Source organism: Pogona vitticeps, chromosome 1 (assembly GCF_051106095.1).
Source record: "Pogona vitticeps strain Pit_001003342236 chromosome 1, PviZW2.1, whole genome shotgun sequence".
Lineage (NCBI taxonomy): Eukaryota > Metazoa > Chordata > Lepidosauria > Squamata > Agamidae > Pogona > Pogona vitticeps.
In genome coordinates this window covers 327,243,465-327,264,299 of record NC_135783.1, presented here as the reverse complement: position 1 = coordinate 327,264,299, position 20,835 = coordinate 327,243,465, and the positions used below count along the sequence as shown (strand labels likewise).

The window sequence follows — 20,835 nt, the reverse complement described above, 5'->3', positions numbered from 1 at the left end:
TGCCTTGCCATCTTTTCAATGCCAGGCTAAGCTTTCTCCGTTCCCTTAGACCTGTATTTTATATTAAAGGCCTGCTATTGTAGTGCCTAGGGTGGGTCTTTAACTCTTGCTCCTGATGTGCCAATAGATGTATACAGTATTGGTTTTATTTTATTGTGACGTCTTTGTAGTTTGTTATCTTGTCTGTGTTTTAAACAGAACTAAGCAACACTTGGAGGGGTCAATTTTGTGTGTCATTTAACAAATGCAATAAATAGATAAAGAGCCATGAGAACCCACCCAGAGTTTATTTTACAATCTGTTCAGATATGGAGGGAATTAGTAGGTCTGTTCAACAGACTCATAAACTTTTCAAACTTCTTCCACTGTTGACTCTTTGATGGGTAAGCAGCTTGTTATTGGTTGCCACCTAAGCCTGGGTTTGGGCTCTTATGTTGCAACACAACATCTGTCCCTAATTCCCAGGTATTAGGGATGGATCCGTGTTATCTTTCAATTATGCATTTGCATGCAGGCATGTAGCCAGATACTTTGAATTCGGATGGCCTGAATGTGAGAGAATGAAAAACAAATGAAGAGCAATCTGTGGGCTCTACCCTATTTCACAGGCATATTTAGTGAGACATGAGAGAGAAATGTAAGGGTGGTGGAGGTCCCTCCCAAGGGAGGCTGGCCCTGGACATGCCATCCAGCCAGGAGGTAAAGACCCTTTTTTTTTATTCAGACAGGCCTTTGTTTGTTGACTGGCTATTGTGAAAAGGTCTTTTAAAAATAGGTGTCATGTTTCTTCATTTTGTCCTACTATGCTTTTATCTAGCCAAATCATTCTAATTTGATGTTTTTGTGTTGTTGTTTTTTTAAAGAGATAACATCTGCATATCAATGTTCTAAACTGCTGTTTTTTGTTTGGTTTTATTGTTCTGTCCATATTAAATTCATGTTGTGAGCTACTTTTAGTTCTTCACTGGGAGAAAAATCAATCAGTGAATCAGCCTTAGAAACACATTATTTAGGCTCCACAGCTTCACTTAGGGAATGAAAACACAGATAAACAGGGCCTGTTGAGACCAATGACCAATACATCCTTGCTCTGGGAGAAGAGACCAGAAGGAGGTTTGAGGGGGTAAGGCCAGTATTCCCCTTCTCTGGTTATAGTCCTGTTTGCAAAATGTTTAATCTATGGCAATTTTTTTAAAGTTGTCAAATGCAAGGCAGTGTGTAAATCCAAAAATCCTTATCTTTGAGTGTTTTTTGAGTTGTAAACCTCCCAGAAAGGCCTTGGCTACTAGATGGGTGGTATAGAAATCAAATCAAATCAATCAAACAATCTTTGGAAATTATGTCTGTGAAATCTAAAGAAGAAAATCTGCTTAGGCATCTAACACAATACCTATAATAACACTATTCCTAATCAGAGGTATATGGTATGGATTTTAATGGACTCAATGCACCAGCTATTCTTTACTTTAATTACATAACCTATCCTCAAAGGCAGCTTAAAAAATCTGTAAAGAAAAAGTAAAAATAAAAGCAATATATGCAAAGAACGGCTAGGCAATAATGCCCCAGACTAAGCTTGGAAAAGTTTTTCTTTTCTTTTCAACCATAATTCCCAGAATCCCATCGTTACCATGGCCCAGAAAGGATGTTTCCAAACTTCTTTAAATCTCTAACCTGTGTTGTGTTCTGGTAATATTCAGGCTTCTGGCATCAACCTCTGAAATGTTGCAATTAATATTTTTTTTAAAAAAAAACTCCATTTTCTAAACATTTTTTTAAAAAAGGAAAAGATTGTTTTCTTTTGGTGGTCTTTATTTTGATACCCTGAGCTTCTACAAATCTACAAAAATATGAGTTTCTGTTCCAAAATCCAAGTAAGGCACCATACACAACTTATAACCTGTGGCTAAACTTGAATAAAATTCCTTCGGCTCAGCTGGAAGCTAAATACCACTGACATTCTCAAATACACAGAATTGCAAAGAATGAAAAAATGGAATCCATTTTGTGCTGATCTACAGTTCTAGACAAGAAAGCCACAACTAATAACATCTCTATTTAAACCATCTGTAATTTCTGGTTGTGACTATTCTGTTGGGGGTTTTTTTAAGTCACAAAGGTGTGCAGCTTAAGAACTCTTTTTAAACCTGCCATTGCCTCAACACTCCCATTTTGAAGCACACAACTTGTACAACTGGGCTGTTGTTCAATGCACTGATTTTGTCTTTTTAAACACTTCCCTTTATAGTCACATAATCCATTAATGCCACAAAATGTCTTGCCTCTTGACTTTAAACCCCCCCCCGTAAAAAATAAAACCCCTCTTTACTTACAATATTTTATCAAGAACAAAGGATAATCTCATGCCATAAAAGCTTGTCAAAGTTGTAATTACAATTCATTTCTCTGTATTCAGCTGCCTGTCATTTGTTAGCATTCTGAATGCTCCATACGGCTCTCAGCATTTGTTGGAATTCTCTTTAATTATTTACCGTTCCTAGATCATCCATTACTGATTGCTAACGGCTTTCGGCTCTCTCGCAGCCTCCGGTTGTCCTGGCCTTGGATCAACAGTGCTAATAACCTTCATGCCATTCCAAGCAATAAATGTTGATGATGCTTATTAACATTTTCATTTTGCAAATGTATGAAAATATCCTTGTTTACACAAGTAACAAGATTGTTTATCTGTACAAGCAATCTGTTAGCAGTGCTGGCCAAAATACAAGAGGAAGTTTGGTTAAGCCACACGAATTCTGGAATGCTTCTTGATAGTTTTGGTGCCGGACTGATTTCGGCACTTTCATGTTGAAATCTGAGAGATACAACGGCTTGAGCCCAGTCTCAACTTTGGATATGATCATTGTTTAAGGGCGAGTCACACACATTTGATTCAAATTTTGAGTACCTGATATTGTATAGTCTTTTTGTGGGAGTATACCTCTTTAAATTTTACATGAGAAGTAAGTGTGTGTGTGTGTGTGTTTTGCATAAGCAAGTCATATCCCATCCAAACAACCTTACACGTATCAAATGCGAAAGGATGTGTGTGTCTCAAGTCAAGAGTTCCCAGCAGTCAGACTTGGGCATTTCACGCCCTCTTTTCCCAGCACGCCATTCTTCATGCAAGTGTGACAGATTGCAGGTCATAACAAACTAACTTTGGTGACTAACCATGCAATCATGTCTGTTCTTCTTCCTTATGCAGAAGTAAATGCAAGGAAGTCAAAACAAGTTGAGTCCCACACATAATGTAAGGCGGCTTTAACCCACTCTCTCACCGTTGTGATTGCAATTAGTGATATACAATTCAGTGGTGGTGGTTTTGGGTTCCAACTGCCAGAATTATCTAAGAATTCTCCCGGTGGGCAGAATTCAGGGAGTTCTAGCCCACAAACACATGCTCGCCAATGCCTTCATTTTCTTCACTTTGAGAAAGGCCTTCTTTCTAGTCCTTATTCCCTGCCCCAATGCTTCCTGGGATAGAAACTGCTACAATGGATCCTGTGGGCAGTAGTCGCCTTACCTTTTATGCACAATAGGAGAGCAACTGCTAAAGAACCACCATCCCAGAAAGCATTTCTCCAGGTGAGTAGAATGAAGGTATCAACAGGTATGTGGTTGTGAGCTAGAACACTCAAAATTGTGCTTGCCTGGGGAATTCTTAGAGAACTCTGGAATTTGTAGTCCTAAATAAATAAATAAATAAAAGGTACATCCCTAATTGCAAGTAATTATCTCCTGTACCTGCAAAATATATTTGGGGAATATTTTTTACTGAAGTGAATAAAAGCATTCAAATAACAGGTCCCCTCCCCTTCATATGTATAAAGACTACTGCAGTTCCAGATGACATTCTCCCGTGATTGCTTCTGAGAAAATAAAAGGATAACATGTAATCACACACAGTGCTACAAAAACAATGTGGCTTGACTTTCAGTTTTGGGTTTCAAAGGTACCCTCTAGCTTGAACTACCAACATGCCAGAACATCCAGTGAGCTAACCCCAAGGCCTCATAGGCTGAAATTCCATCTCCACTGGTTCCTGTGCATAAGGTTGATGATATCATCAGCTGTGGCCATTTTTTAGAAATTAAACGTTGCTGATTTTCCCCTGAAGTTCCTGAGGTTCCCATGTTATCACTTCCATCATCAGGGGCCATGGGACAGGAGAGGGAAGGCTTTAATTAGCAAAAATTACCACTGCTGGGATGACTTTACCAACTGCAGTGGTTTTCCATAATTGAAGACTACCCTCTTCCTTCCCATAGAGTAAGCCCTCTGGAACCAATGGAATGTACACAAGTGTTGATTAACGATTCAGGTATTGATTCCAAGAGTTTAATGTAGCTGAGACAGACCATTGGATTTTGCCCTATAAATAGTCACGCACTGAAATACACTTGGGGAAGAAAAATAATTTGTATCATCCAAAAATGGCTCTAGTCTGAATTATGTCCAACTGTGTAACCATCATATCTCTTTATATTTTCAAATGCTATGATCCTTGTGGCACAGTAGTTAAGCTGCAGTACTGCAGCAAAGACTCTGCTCATAACCTGAGTTCTGTCTGGATGGGTTCATGTAGCCAGCTCAAGACTGACTCAGCCTTCCATCCTTCCAAGGTCAGTAAGTTGAGTACCCAGTTCACCGGGGAGGGGGGTTAGGGGCTATGTGTAGCCTGCATGATTAAATGATAAACTGACCAGACGTGCTTTAAGCCCTGTGGGGCAGTATATTCATTCATTCATTCATTCATTCATTCATTCATTCATTCATTCATTCATTCATTCAACTTATATGCCACCCACTCTACCCAAAGGTCTCTGGGTGGCTCAGAATTAAAAAAACAATTAAAATACAATAAAAGATAAAACGATTAAAACACAATTAAAATACAATCTAAAAATTGCCATCAGGACCCAAAGTTGATGTTATTTCAATTAAAAGCCTTCTGGAACCAGAAGGTTTTGACCTGACCCCGAAATGTCATCAGCATCGGCACCAGACGAATGTCAGTCGGGAGAGCATTCCATAGTCTGGGGGCAGCTGCCGAAAAGGCCATTTGTCTACAAGCTGTCCCTCTTACCTCCTTAAGGGACAGCTCTTTCAAAAGGGCCCCCTGGCTAGATCCTAAGTGCCGGGTAGGTTCATATGGAAGGAGGCGGTCCTTCAGGTATCCAGGGCCCAAACCATTTAGGGCTTTATATGTCAAAATAAGCACTTTGAATTGGGCCCAGGCAGCAACTGGTAACCAATGTAACTTAAACAGAATCGGCTTGATGTGTTCTCTAGTGGCCCCACCACTCACCAGCCGTGCTGGACCATCTTCAAAGACAGCCCCACATAGAGCGCATTGCAATAATCTTGGTTTTGATGTTACCAGTGCTTGTGTAACTGTCATGAGACTCCGTTCGTCCAGGTAGGGCCGTAGCTGGTATAATTTCCGCAGCTGAAGGAAGGGGCCCCTGGCCACCAAGTCCACCTGGGCATCCAGAGTTAGACTGGGGTCCAGGAGCACCCCCAGGCTGCTGACCCTGTCCCTTAGGGGGAGTGTAACCCCATTCAGGGCAGGGAAATGGCCCTCCAGCCTGTCCGGTGAAGCACCCACTAACAGCACTTCCATCTTGTCTGGATTGAGTTTCAATTTATTAACCCTCATCCAGTCCATTATCTGGTCCAGACAAGAGTTCAGCACAAAAACCGCCACACCTGGATTGGTGGAAAATGAGAGGTAGAGCTGAGTGTCGTCAGCATACTGCTCAGCCCAAACCTCCTGATGGCCTCTCCCAGCGGTTTCATGTAGATGTTAAACAGCAGCAAACTTTGCTTAACTAAAATAATTCCTGTACGAGTACTTGAAGCCTGGGATACAGGCCTCTCACACTCTTCTTTGATAAGCAAAAGTATTTATAACAACACTCATTAGCTAGCAACATATATTTAATTAAATGCTCTATGATTGCTTCCCCCACCCCATTTCACAACTCATCAAAAGTCTGTTGGCTACCAATAACTTGTCAGCTATTATTTCACCCACCCACACAGCCCAGCTGCTGCTAATATTTTGTTCCTTATCCCTAAAGAAAAATAACCCAAAGGATTCAAGGCTGCCTGCAATTTCCTCTGCAAACTCTCAAAAACATAAGTATTTATCAAAATGGGCAACCTGTCCCTCACATGATTGTAGTGCCCTTCTGTATGACAAGATCACATACTTAAATGTGGTATTTTAAAAATAGTTTGGAATGTGCATGCCACAGCGATCTGATGTGGCTATCCAATGCTGTAGCATCAGGATTACACCCGGAAATTGGAGTGCTTGCTTTGAAAAGCAGACTCTTGTAGAATTGTTTAGAATCCATTTATATATCCATTCAGCAAGCACTTATAGTGCCATGATTAATAATAAACTTAGAACTGTAGAACTAGAAGGCAACCTATATATAGATCATCGAGTCCAGCCTTTGTCAAGGAGGCACAGTAGGGAATCAAACTCCCATCTTCTGGCTCCTAGCTAAATACCTAAACCACTGAACTATCCATTCATTCTTGTGGAACATGATATGGAAATGGGGAGAGCAAGCCTACAAAAAACCATATTCAGTGCTTCTTCTCTTGAATATTGCAAAAATTTATGTTACTGAATGTATTAATATTTCGTGTGTAATTTATTCCTAGAGATAGGATGCATTATTATTATTATTATTATTATTATTATTATTATTATTATTATTATTATTATTATTATTATTATTATTATTATTATTATTATTATTATTATTATTATTATTATTATTATTAATGTCCTCCAGGACAGTTCTCAGGACACCTTGCTTCTTCAGGCCGAAAGCCAGTGGGACCTCAGTGTCCTTCCTGAAGTCAAGGATGGAATTCCGAAGACTGGCCTGCATTTGACCAAGGAGAATAAGAAGATAGAAAGTCTGATACTGGGCAAAAAAGGGCTGTGTTAGCAACTATATGTGAATAGTTGTTGTGGGTTTTTCGGGTTCTTCAAGAATATATGTGAATAGTTGACACACTTTACTATCAGTACTTCTTCACAACCTGATTTTTTTTTTTAAAAAAAAAGACTTCTAAAACTACAAAAACAAAAGTAAACAGAAAACCTCAAAAACCAACAACAAAAATGGCAAACCTACATGAGGGTTTTTTTGCTTCCCCTTTGTGAAGAAGTTATTTCTTTGTAATGCTTTACTTGTTACCTGGACTAATTCAAAAAGTGACATGTACCTAATTTGAAAAGAAATATTAGCAGCTCTGTGTTGCAAAAACACATTTAACAGCAAGGCCACACACCATCTTTGATTGCTGAAGTGATTAGAACAGTTACAATTATATCACAGTTGTAGTTAATAATGATAATAATCTTAGAACTGCACCACAGGAAGGGAGCCTGTGGATCCTTGAGCCCTATACTGTATTCCAATTGTAATATATTTATTGCTGTTGGATAGGGAGACAGAATAACAACAACAAACTGGTTGTTCTAAGTACGTTTTCTAAGCTCAAGCTGTAACAGAACGTAATGTTTTCCTTACAACACTTCGTAAGAAAGGAAACGGAACATTAGAAATAACCTTGAATAAATGAAGATGAATTGTGTTTCCATACACTTGAAAATGAAGGAAGTATACATATATCTATATAAAGGTGACAGCCAACAAAGGCCTAGAAAACCGGAATGTCTCATGGCTGGAGGAAAAATGGATGTAGGCAAAATGAAAATGGTGAAAACAATTGCATATTTATTTTGATTCTATGCATTGTTCAATCTCAGCTCCCTGCTATTGTTGTTCTTTTGAGAGATGGTTTATGAAACAACAGGACAATCCCTTTATTTTTGAAGACAGAAACTTTAATCAGACCTGACTTCTCACTTGCCTTTGCAAATCAGCATTTACCTAAGGAACTCCATGTTCTTCCTTCTCCAACAGAGATTCAAAGCATTGGCATCCAGGCATAATCATGTCGCAAGCCCTCCCCCTTCCATTTGTCACAAAGCCCACACAAAGTCGTAGGGGTTGCATTCAGAACTGCTCACATGCTTGTGAAGCAACAATCTAGAGTGTCTAGATGTTTTATTAACATCCCAACTGTCTTGGAAGTGTAAGGAATGTAGGCGGAATCCATTTTAAAGTAAAGATAACGGTAAGCTGATCCTGTCAGCTGGTGCTTCACTGTTTGAGGGCATAAAGGAGGGCTGACAGAAAGTACTTAAAGAGAAAAAGGTGAGAAGGAGGGATAGAGTGAATGCAGTAACGGGGTATGATAGAGATGTATACATTTAAAGATGAAATGGAGAACGCGGGGAGAAACCTCTCCCCCTTATAATACTAGAAAATAAAGACCAATAAAGCTGAATGATGAGAAATATGGGATAATCAAAGAAGAAAAACAATACAGAATTGTTTGGCATATTAACATGTTTATTAGTTATCTGGGGCTTTGTAATTGGTTTGAATAATAAAAACAGAAACAAAGGCTGAAGGAGGTTCTAAGTATTTCCTGTATCCTCTCCACTTATTCTTGGATATGCATTCACCAGGAAAAGGTGTCATCTAATAACATCAGGAATGCAGCCTTCTGCCCTTGCCTGGTCCCAGTATCCTCCAGAAACAGATGAACAGAACTCAGCTGAGTCACCTTTTCTTGGGGTGGGGTGGGGATTGTTGCAATGTACAGTGGTGCCTCGCTTAGCGATGTTAATTCGTTCTGAAAAAATCACTGCTAAGCGATTTCATCGCTAAGTGAAACACAGTTTCCCATTGAAATGCATTGAAAGCCGGATAATCCGTTCCAATAGGAATGAATTGCCGTCCTTAAGCGAAAATTGCCATAGGAAACATCGCTGAGCGAAATGCGGTTCCCCAGTTGAAATGCATTGAAACCTATTCAATGCATCTCAATCCGGGGGAAAATACAACAACAAATTTAAAAAGAGTCAGAACAAAGTCAAATTTGGTTAACAAAGGGTTTATTAAGTGCATTTTATGATTTCAAACATTTTAAACAGTAAAGTTTAACTTTATAAATAACAGAAAAACATTTAAAAAACAGCAAACATGAGGCTGTTTAAACCACCGTTAAGCGAATCGGGACCCAAAATGTAATCGCTATGCGAAACATGGTACCAACCATCGCTAAGCAAAAATCGCCCGTAGGGACCATCGCTAAACGAAGAGCATAAACGCTGTGAAAAAGTTGTCACTAAGTGATTTCGTCGCTTAACGGAGCGCCCGTTAAGCGAGGCACCACTGTATATGCCATTTCTCAGAACTGAAACACTGGGTTACCCTGTGAGCAAATCATTTGCCCTTCTTTGGAACATAAGAACATAAGAAGAGCCTTGCTGGATCAGGCCAAGGGGCCATCTAGTTCAGCTTCCTGTATCTCACAGTGGCCCCAGCAGATGCCTTTGGGAGAACACGAGAGAACTAGATACCTGTCTCCTGATACCCCTCCCTTGCATCTGGCATTTGGAGGTACCTTCCTTTTAAGCCTGGAGATCATGCAACCCCTTCATGGCTTGTAACCTGTGATGGACTTTTCCTTCAGGAATCTATCCAATCCTCTTTTAAAGGCATCTAGGCCACATGCCATCACCACAATCTGTGGCAAGGAGTTTCACAGACTAACAACATGCTGGGTAAGGAAGTATTTTATTTTCTCTCTTCTCACTCTCCCAACACTCAATTAGAGTGGATGTCCCCTGGTTCTCATTTCACACACTAGCAAGGTTATGATCAAAGTCCTACAAGGTAGGCTTCAGCAGTATGTAGACTGAGAACTCCCAGAAGTACAAGCTGGATTTTGAAGGGGCAGAGGAACTAGAGACCGAATTGCTAACATGCTCTGGATTATGCTTCATTGACTATGCAAAAGCCTTTGACTGTGTGGACCACAGCAAACTATGGCAAGTTCTTAAAGAAATGGGAGTGCTTGACCACTTTATCTGTCTACTGAGAAATCTATATGTAGGACAGGAAGCAACAGTTAGAACTGGATATGGAACAACTGATTGGTTCAACATTGGAAAAGACCCCGATATTGGGAAAGTGTGAAGGAAAGAGGGGAAGCGGGCAACAGAGGACGAAATGTTTGGATAGTGTCATCGAAGCTACCAGCATGAATTTGACCCAACTCCGGGAGGCAGTGGAAGACAGGAGGGCCTGGCATGCTCTGGTCCATGGGGTCACGGAGAGTCAGACACGACTTAATGACTAAACAACAACAACCCCTGGTTCTGGTATTGTGTGAGAGGGAAAAGAGCTTCCCTCTATCCACTTTCTCCATCCCCTGCATAATTTTATATGTCTCAGTCATGTTCCCCCCCCCACACCCAGCACCTTTTCTATAGACTAAAGAGTCCAAACTCTGTGGCCTTTCCTCATAAGGGAGGTGCCCCAGCCCAGTCATCATTTTAGTTGCTCTCTTCTGCACCTTTTCCAGTTCCACTATGTCTTTTTTGAGGTGCGGCAACCAGAACTGTACGCAGTATTCCAGGTGCAGCCTTACCATCGTTTCGTACAATCGTATTATAATGTTGGCTGTTCTTATCAGTTTATTTTCAATCTCCTTCTCAATGATACCTAGCATGGAATTTTCCTTCTTCACTGCCACTGCACACTGGATTGACACACCAAGATCTCTTTCCTGACCCATCGCGGACAGCTCAGAACCTATTAGCTGATAAAGTAAGTTTTGATTTTTTTTGCCCGAGTGTGCATTACTTTACATTTTCTTATATTGAAACACATTTGCCTTTTTGCCACCCATTCTCCCAGTCTGGAGATATCCTTCTGGAGGTCTTCACAATCCCTTCTGGTCTTCACCACCTGGAAAGGTTTTGTGTCATCTACGGACCTAGCCACCTAATTGCTTATCCCTGTCTCCAGGTCATTTATGAACAGGTTGAAAAGCACTGGGCTCAGGACAGATCCCTGGGGCACACCACTTTTCACCTCTCTCCATTGTGAAAATTGCCCATTGACACCTACTCTCTGTTTCCCAACTAATTTTCAATCCATAAGAGGACGTGCTCTCTTATCACCTGACTGGAGTTTTCTCAGTAGCCTTCTCAGATCACAGAGGTCTCAAATTTCTCTTGCCCATGTAAGAAATAATTTAGGAAGTTCAAGTGCTAAGCATTCATGGATGGCTAAGGTGTGCTCCAGTTCTTCATTCAGAGCAGCAGCACATGGAGATCCACAAAAAACTATCTGTATCCGGGCTCAAAAGGGAGTTGATGGAATACTAAATCTTATGTCAATTCTACTCTATTTCCTATATGTATAACAGTTGCATTAATTGAAGGATGATTCTATCCTTAGTTATTTTGGGGTGGGGTGGGGAGGGAAGGTACAGCTGAAAACTAAGAAGGGATTGAAATATGTTTACCAAATTCCTGGGTACTCCAGCCCTGATAGCTATGAACCAGGAACAGGAAATATTGTGGGGTTCTTTGGACTAAAAGTCCCAGAATACCTGGGTCATTGTTGCTCACTAGAATTTCCATGGGAGCCACAGGGAGTCACAGTCCACAAAGGTGACATTTTGTATTTCATTTATGCATCAAGGATAGCTATTCCTATCCTTTGTCAAAGGATAGGAAATTGGTAACTTCCATAATCGGAAAAGGTTATCACCCAATGAAAGCAAACAAGCAAGCCCTGCTATTCCCCACAATGGAATGGCTGTTTGGTAACTCTGCCAATAAAAACTCATGATCCCTTTAGCTTCCTCTGTTAGATCATCCCCACCAAGATATGCTATCTCAAGAGCCAGCAATAAATGCTTCAGACTGTCGAAACCCTGAACAATCCCCACTCTCCTGTTATGTTCTCAGGACTCCAGACCATAAAATGATTTCACAAGGAGAACCAGCCTGCTTTTTCTTTGGTCAATAACACTCAAAGCATAGAGGATTATTTAGTTATCACTGGTGTCAATCACTTTGGAAGTTAGATGTTTGACTTCACAGATCATGTATTGAAGCTGCCTCTTGCTTAAAAAACTTGATCAGAAGGATGCTGATAAACTGGAACAAGTCTGAGGGAGAGCATCAAGGATGATCAGGGGGCTGGAAACCAAGACCTATGAGGAAAGACTGAAAGAATGGGGCATGTTTAGCCTTGAGAAAAGAGGACTGAGGGGAGATAGGCTAGTACTTTTCAAATACAGTGGTGCCTCGCTTAACGAGCGCACCGCATAACGACGAAATCGCATAGCGATCCGTTTTTTCGGATCGCTAATGCGATTGCTTAACGTTTTTCCTATAGGGCACAATTCGCTTTGCGAAGACCGGTAAGCGTTTCGCTTACCGATCTTCGCAAAACGAAGCCCGACGATCAGCTGTTCGGCGGCCAAAATGGCCGCTGGAAGCCCAGAAATGGCCCAAAATGGCCGCGCGCAGCGTTTTCGCGCCCTCGTTAAGCGAGGCGAGGGCGCGAAAATGGCTGCTGGCCATTACGAAGCTTCGTTGAACGGTGAGTATTTGGCCCATTTGGAACGCATTAAACCATGTTTAATGCGTTCCAATGGAAATCCCTGCCCCGTTCAACGATGCTTCAGCATAGCGAAGGTTAATCCAGAACAGATTAACCTCGCTATGCGAGGCACCACTATACTTGAGAGGCTGTCATACAGCAGAGGGGCAGGATCTGTTCTCAGTCATCCCAGACTGCAGGACATGCAACAATGACCTCAAGTTACAGGAAGCCAGATTTTGGTTGAATATCAGAAAAAACTTCCTAACTGTTAGAGCAGTACAGCACTGGAACCAATGACCTTGATCGGTGCTGGCTGCTCAAACATGAGACATTCAAGAGAAATTTAGACAACCACCTGGCAGATATTTTGCACTGATCAGGGGGTTGAATCAATGGCTTTATAGGCCCCCTCCAACGCAATTATTCTATAATTCTTAAGACGTCAATTGCTAGATTTTGGTCCAAATAAGAGCACTGAGGTGGTCTTAATTCAATCCATTCTTCAAAGAAGAAGAAGAGTGTTGAAATATGAAATGAAGAATTCCTATCTTACTTGCACATCTATCCCAAACTTTCATTTCTGTTCACCAAGCCCCTCCAACTTGCAAACACCCATCCTTTTTCCCTGTAAAAACCAAACTATAGCCCACAGCTTAGAAATTGCTTTTTTCTACTTCAGCCCTCCATTCTGGAAACGGTAGTCCAATTCTCCTGGCCATGCTGGCTAGGAGATGCTGGGAGTTGTAAAAAAGTAACCTTTTGACAAGACTTTTACTCTCCAGTATATTAAGGGCAAATGTTTGATACAGGACCAGCTACTACATCCCCTTATATGATTTTCATTTTAATCATTGAGCCCTGAGTCCTATAAAGCGGCTGTTAACGGATGTACACTTGCCACATGTACAGAAGGGTACTGCACCCCCACTCCATCTGTTGATGGTGCTGCTTGTGCTCACCTATTCATGAAGGGTGATGAACTTCAATTACAAGGGATCTCCGTATGACTTGTGACACTGATCTGTCAGGGTTCCAATTCACATGAGCATCCATAGTCTGCAGAATCTCTCACCTTCAGACCAACCAACCTCCATGTGCAGAAAAATGATGGTATGCTAAATGCAGGACTGCAAAGCTCCCCTTCTGTGCATAGTAAGTGTACCTGGAAGACTGAACCAAATTTTTAAATACCTGAACCTGCCGTATGAGTTTTTGCTATTCTTGATTTTTTTTTCCTCTGTGTTGAAATACTGATGCATTGGGTGACCTTCCATATATAATTGCTCACTATGGTGCCTTTGACAGTGCTTACTCTTACATCTGCTGCATCAAGGCCACTTTATACTTTATGGGCTGGATCCCGACTTAGGGCATCCTTCGAGCAGATCCACTGAAATCAATGAGGATTAATTTAGTCAGTCTTATCAGCCCCATTGATTTCATTAGCTCTATTCTAGGCATGACTCATGCAGGATCCAATTCTTTACTTTTAAGTACATATCAATCTGAAAATTGAAAAGCACAAAACAGGACAAAACATATGGGCACCATCTAGCCATGTTAAAATTACTCTCCCCCACCTGCCCCCCAATTTCATGGATTTCACTGTCAGAAATGTAAGTACGTGCTAACTCTTCCACCAAAATCAATGAGATTTTAAAAACCTAACTTCGTAACCCTTGTATACATGCATTTTCAGGGAATAGCGATTAGTTGCAGTTCCATAGTAAGCATACATTTGTGGCAAAATTATGTTTATATCTGAGTATTACATGAAATAAATTATAGTAGACAATCTGTATTTCGGGAACATATTCTGTCCAGTGAGAGTAAGGTATGAACAAAAGAGGCTATATATTTGCCTGCCAAACAAAGAGTGCCTCACTTGTGGTGACAATGTTTTTCTTAGCAATGTTCTCATGGCAAAAAATAAAAAACTAAGAAAAAGACAACAGTAGCACATAGTTCAGTTGTGCAAAATTCTTTGATGCATAAATATTGTCTCCTCAGCTCATCTAATTGTATTATTCCTGTTGCTCAGGCATACATTCCATTGTCAGCAGCATAATCAACATTTGGTAATGCAAAAATCTGAATTATATTAGAAAATAAACAAGATTTAAATAAATCAAATGATACATTTGCACCAACTAGGTAATGAATAAGAGGGAAGAGCTAAACAGAGCCATAACAACAATGGTGACAAAGGAGTTTGTCTTCCTCATTAGGCAAAATGAGGCAAAAATAGATTGATTTCTCCGTATTAAATAATGTTTTTCTAAATTCAGGAGCAAATGGATATTTATGACTAAGATTATTACAGTACTTTTCCTGTTCATATTTACATGGGCAGATCAGCCAGTTCCTCAGGAGTTTGCGGGAGTTGTGATCGGATCTCAAAACACCAGAATCTTTGAATACTATGAAACACCTACACAAAGTGTTGAAAGCCATAAGGACAGTGCATTATTTAATTAAAGAGATTTTAACTTTTAATATAATTCTCACTTACCAGACCGTGTGTTCAAAGAAACCCAAGGAGAAGACACTGAAAAGTGCCCTTCAGTTTCCTGAAACGCTGAGATGACTGTTCCAGGGCAGACAACTGTTCCAAGGCAACATGCCTCAGCTTTGTTCTGCTGACAGATTTTCTTCTTTTGAGGAAGTTGTTTTTGTGGTGGTGGGTGGGAGTGGGTTAATCACTCATCTGATATCATAGTCCAGGTTGGCCTGACTCATGAGGATAACCAGGAATGCCCCACTCTGAGGAGACAGTGTCTCAAGAGTCTGAACTCCACCTACGTCATTATCTTGACAGCCAAATACTCTGACAAGAAGTAAAAGTCAGAATTCCTTCCATTGGTTCATCACTGGGTAACACACACAAAAGAAAGCAGTGAAAGCGGATGGTGTAAGTAATGGTAGTGTGTGACTATGAATCAATAATAACCGGGATATGCACCAGGAGATGTGTCCAATAACAAGACAAAGCCGGGAGTATATGCATATTACTGGAGCAGATATAGGGTGGTTCAAAAAGCCTTTAGATGCACCTGGATCACTTAAGGCAACCCTACAGATCACTGATGTTTGCTCTAACATTTTGGAGGTGAAAACAAAAAACAGGATAAACACTTGGTGGCAGCTGCTGTAGGAAAAGAAAGAGCAGGATACTGACCACTGAAGCTCCAATGAAGGCCTGGAAACTCCAATAGCTAAGTCCTATGGAGGACTCGGATCAACTTCGCCTGACCATATTTATACCCCATCCATTCAACCAAACAGCCATTCTGTATCCAGGCATGGCAGAGAGTGAGTGGTACATTTGAAGAACTAGATGTGTTCTGTAATTTTCATCCTATTTCTTTTCACTACGATTGATTGAGGGAAACACTCATGCACACACACACACAGAGTGAATGTGGGTTGTGGATGACTGACTTTCTTCTCTAGGCTTTAATAGGATAGGTCAAAGTGATACCAGGGATTATCTTCATCCCTTTCCACTGCTGTTTTCTACTTTCTTTTATTTTTGATATTTGTTTCTGTCCTTTCTTGTGGATGCCTGTGTTTGTTCCAGTGTGTATGGGTACCATAAATGCAGGAGATGATTTATGCTAAGAAATGAGTGGACACACTTGAGCAAAGCCAGAATGATGACTGGGGAATCTAAGATACATCTCCCACGTTTTTCCTGAGCATGGCTTCCTTTGAAGTAGCAGGTGGTAGAAGGAAGGAAAATGATGGAATATGTGCCCACTAACCGAAGGTCCATTATCCTCCCAAAGTTGATGGCATTGCATAATGCCTCCATCCCAAGTCATAACCCTTCATTTTCCATACTTTGGAGGGTTGGGTCCTAATCGAGAAACATACAAAATATACACAAATAGATGCAGAAACCCAAGAAAAAATCAGTTCATCCCACTTTCAAATCATCTCTTTACAGCACAGAGTGCTGTCCTCTGAAGATGCCAGCCACAGAGACTGGTGAAACGTTAGGAAGAACAACCTTCAGAACACGGCCAAAGAGCCCAGAAAACCCACAACAACCATCAGATCCTGGCCGTGAAAGCCTTCGCAAATACATCTCTTTACAGTTTTGTTGGTAACAAATTGTAAAATAAATATTCAGATTAAATGGTACTTGTGCAGCCCTTAATAATAAACATAGCAAGAGTAATATAATATTCAGAAAAGTGCTCTTCAATATTTTTATTAATACCTTGGATGGGGGGGGGTGCAGTTTGAGAATGACACAAAATTAGGTGGAATAGCTAATACCCTGGAAGACAGAAACAAAATTCAAAAAGATATTGATAGGCATGACCAGATACTTCATGATTTCCCTGTCAAGCACAAATAATGTCAACATCCACTTAACTGCAAAGGTTCTGCAGTAACTGATACTTCTTGTTTGTTTACTGTCCTAAGATTTGAAATAAAAATAAATAAATCACCCTAATAGTATTAGAATGTTAATATATTAGAACGTTAAGAGACATTAAACTAAAGGTGAAAATTAATACAGGGGACTGAATGCCAGCTGGAAGAGCAAGGTCTCAGCCTGGCATCTACACTGCTGCAGTGAGAATGCTTGGTGCATCTCTCTTGGAAGGGCCTTCCAAAAAATGTCTCTGTGTGTGGGGAGTCCACCATTAAGGACATGCCTAGCAATGGTGATCAGTGTGTTTTTGTTGTGGGTGTATTATTGTGATAAGGAGGAGAGATTATCTGGCACTGTGATAGATGGGTGTCGTTAGCTGGTCTTTTGTGTGTATTGATCACTGGTCCTTGTGGCTGGGTAGAGTTTGTTGACCTTTGCACACTCTATTTTTCAGTGCTGATAGCCATGTTTTGTTGTGTTTCAAACTTTTTTTTTTTGGTTGAAGTTCTGCTGGTGTTTGTGGATTTCAGTGATCACTACAATACACCCACAGCAAAACACACTGATCACTATAATCACCCATCTCCTGAAAAGGACAAAAGCTGATCTCACAGCCATAAATACTCAACTCCCAAACAAACTGCACCAGAACAGAGTGCTGTCCTCTGAAGATGCTGGCCACAGAGACCGGCGAAACGTTAGGAAGAACAACCTTCAGAACACAGCCAAAGAGCCTGAAAAACCCACAACAACCACTTTTGAATCATTTTGGAACCTTTGCCCTTTTCACTATCTTTAAGAAAATATATAAAATTTCTCCAACCAACTGTTTCAGTTTTTGGTTAAAAGGGTTCATGGTACTTAAAACCAGGTCTTGCCCTTACGAGCTACCAGAAGCCTCAATATCTTTATGAGTGTGATGCCAGTTCTGACTTGCAGGGTTGGTGTGCTGGTCTTAAGCACTGCTCAAATGGAGTAGATTGGACTGTTGGGAGACTCCACGGCCAGCGTTGCGAGACTCCAGTCATCTCTAGTCATCACCACATTTGACTCTCCTGGATTCAGCTGTTACAGGAGAAACAGGATTTTGTGGCTGTGGTTAGAGAGGGACTCCCTGAACCCAGTAGTTCCATCACAACGCACCAGTGGGTTGATGTGTTCAAAATGACCAGTCATGGTCAGCAGATATGTTGCTCTTGTTCATATGAACAGGAGCTTCCAGATCATTTTAGAAGTAACCTCACATACAATGGTTGAAATCTTTTTGAACAGCTTCTCGTGTGCAATGATGATGGTGCTATTGGCAGTAGCAAATCAACACTTATTAAAGGCTTCCTTCAGGGATTTCAGAGTGTATGCAACTGTCTTTAATCAGCAGAGATTTGCATTTAATTGGTGATTTGCTGGAGTGATTATATTACCGTTGCACATGTGCAGCTGTGAGACAGGATTTCAGCTAAAATCTTGCAAAAAAAGGTAGGAGATTATCAGTGCATGGACGTCTGCAGCTAAGGTGTAAATCAACTTTTCCCCTTAAGCAAAACAAGCCACTGTCACCACTTGGGCCTCAAGTGACTAAACTGCATCTAGGGGCACCTGCAAACTGAGAACCTTCTCCTCTCAGGGGAGTACAATCCTATTTAGGACAACAGTAACACCAATGAGTTGGGCAGATGGGCTGCCTTCTAACAACACATCCATCTTGTCAAGACTTACATTTCAGTTTACTGGCCCTCATTCACCCCATTACCATTTCCCCCTGGGAGAATGACATAAGCAAAGACTGACAATTCTAATTCAGGATTGCCATCATCTCAGCTGCATTTGACAACAGAGAGGGCGTGAGACTGCTGAGCAGCATCTTATACTGATGATGTTTCACTCGCTTGAGTCAGTCTCCCACACCTTTTCACATTCATTTTAGAAACCAAGTGAGGCACCTACAGTGGATTTTAATTGGGGCAAAACAACAGTCCACCAGCACCATTTTCTCAAATCAACAATTCAAACAAGAGTGGAACCATTTTAAGAGCATATTCTCACTTTGCAATTCCCTGAGTGCATCAGCTGGGCAATACAAGGAGCATTAACCTTTCTTTCCACTTTTCTTCCTTAACATTCTGCAAGTCTAACATGTACATGATATTGCAATACTGCCCTTAGTGAAAACCAGCTTTGGGAAGGGCATTTGGAGTAGAGAAATAATGTGGATGATTAACTTTCCCCCTATTTGCTTCAAATCACTCGCAGGTTACTTTCTCTGGTGGGACACTATATAGCAGAATTCTGAAGCACACATATACATGGAAGCCTGGTGGAGAACAGATTTCAGAGTGATTTAGAATGATCAAATGTTAGTTTAGTAAAAAAAATACAACTTTGCCCAACTCTACTTCTCTGCTTCACTCTCAACTCTTTGCTTTCTATGAAAAGCAGCCCGCCCATCCATCCATCCATCCGTCCATCCATCCATCCATCCATCCATCCATCCATCCATCCATCCATCCATCCATCCATCCATCCATCCATCCATCCATCCATCCATCCATCCATCCATCCATCCATTCAATCATTTTTACCACCCATCTAGCAAAATAGCTACTCTGGACATTGTACAGCAAAAACTATAAAGAAAACAAATTATGAAATCTACTATAAAAACCAAAGAGTTTTCACTACGCATCTTTGCATGCACTGCACAGCTAGGTCCTCAAACATTACAAGGTAGGGTGAGCCGTGTCTTTCTCACTTAGAATTTTTGCCTCAAATGACATCTAGTCTCTTTCACTATGACAGTCAACCTCTACAGGACAGCTTCGTGGATCTCCTGGACTGCCTGAAAAATGAACAAGTGGGTCCTAGATAAAATCAAGTCCAAACTATCTGTGGACACAAAATATGATGAAACTGAGACTGTCCTACTTTGGGTATCTCATGAAACGGCAAGATTCTCTGGAAGAACAACAATGCTGGGAAAAGTTGAAAGCAACAGGAAAAGAAGACCAAATATAAGATGGATTGACTCCTGAAAGAAGCTACAAGTTTGAGTTTGCAAGGGCTGAGCAGTGCTTTTGAGAACAGAGCATGTTGGAGATTGGGAGATTGTTCGTTTCATAGGGTTGTCATGTGTTGAAGGTGACTTGATGGCACATAACAACAGTCAAATGGTGTCACTGTACTGAGACTGTCCAGCTATCAGAGTGCTAGCCCACAGCCACTGCTACCACACCATGGGCCCTATCTGGTGTTTTGCAGCTGCATGACCTTGAACGGACAATTTAGCATTTTCATGCATCATTTGCCCATCTGTTTAATGTTGGTAATAGCACCTCCCTATCTCACAGAATAGATGAGTAAATAAATAAACTCAAGGCTGCAGGACACTCCTATACTATAGTAATAGGCCATATGTTAGGGATTGAACAAGATGACGGCAGTTTACTCAAAGACTTAAAAGAGCTATCCAAGGTTACCTTGCAGTGAAGCCTTGAACATGTTAACACTGTTAAGACTGATTAAAGCAAAAGGCCGTAATTTGTATGGCATTATAAAGGACTGATGTGATTTTTTAGGGTTTGTCCTGCATATCTAGCTTTAGACTACAATAGTCTATTTTTTGCAAATCTTAGGGGAATGGCTATCAAGGCCACCTATAGTTGTCATAATGGATCCTATTATGATTCTGCTATGGAACATACGGGATTGTTGCTGACGGACCTACAAACTTGTCTTTCTTGAGACTTCCACAGGTCCTTGTTAACCCAGAACCTCACAGAAATTAACCAGAGTTCTGTTCAATGAGCCTCAAAAAAGGATATTTGAAGACCTTCACAGCAGCACAAAAAGAATGACCGAGTGCAGGAGCAAGTTCCCTGTGATCATTGCACTAGTGCAGTGATGGGGAGGTGTTTAAAATAGTAGAGGAGAGTAAGTGGG

General features: G+C 40.9%; 1 long non-coding RNA gene across 1 annotated transcript in view; it reads left to right on the top strand.

The window, feature by feature from the left end:
• LOC140703240 (uncharacterized) overlaps window positions 1-19,243 on the top strand; it is a 38,872-nt gene extending 19,629 nt beyond the window's left edge. The window contains exon 3 of the long non-coding RNA XR_012082637.2: window positions 6,816-19,243. This is a non-coding gene — a long non-coding RNA (uncharacterized LOC140703240). The remainder of the gene's footprint in view (window positions 1-6,815) is intronic.
• The last annotated feature ends 1,592 nt before the right edge of the window (window positions 19,244-20,835 follow it).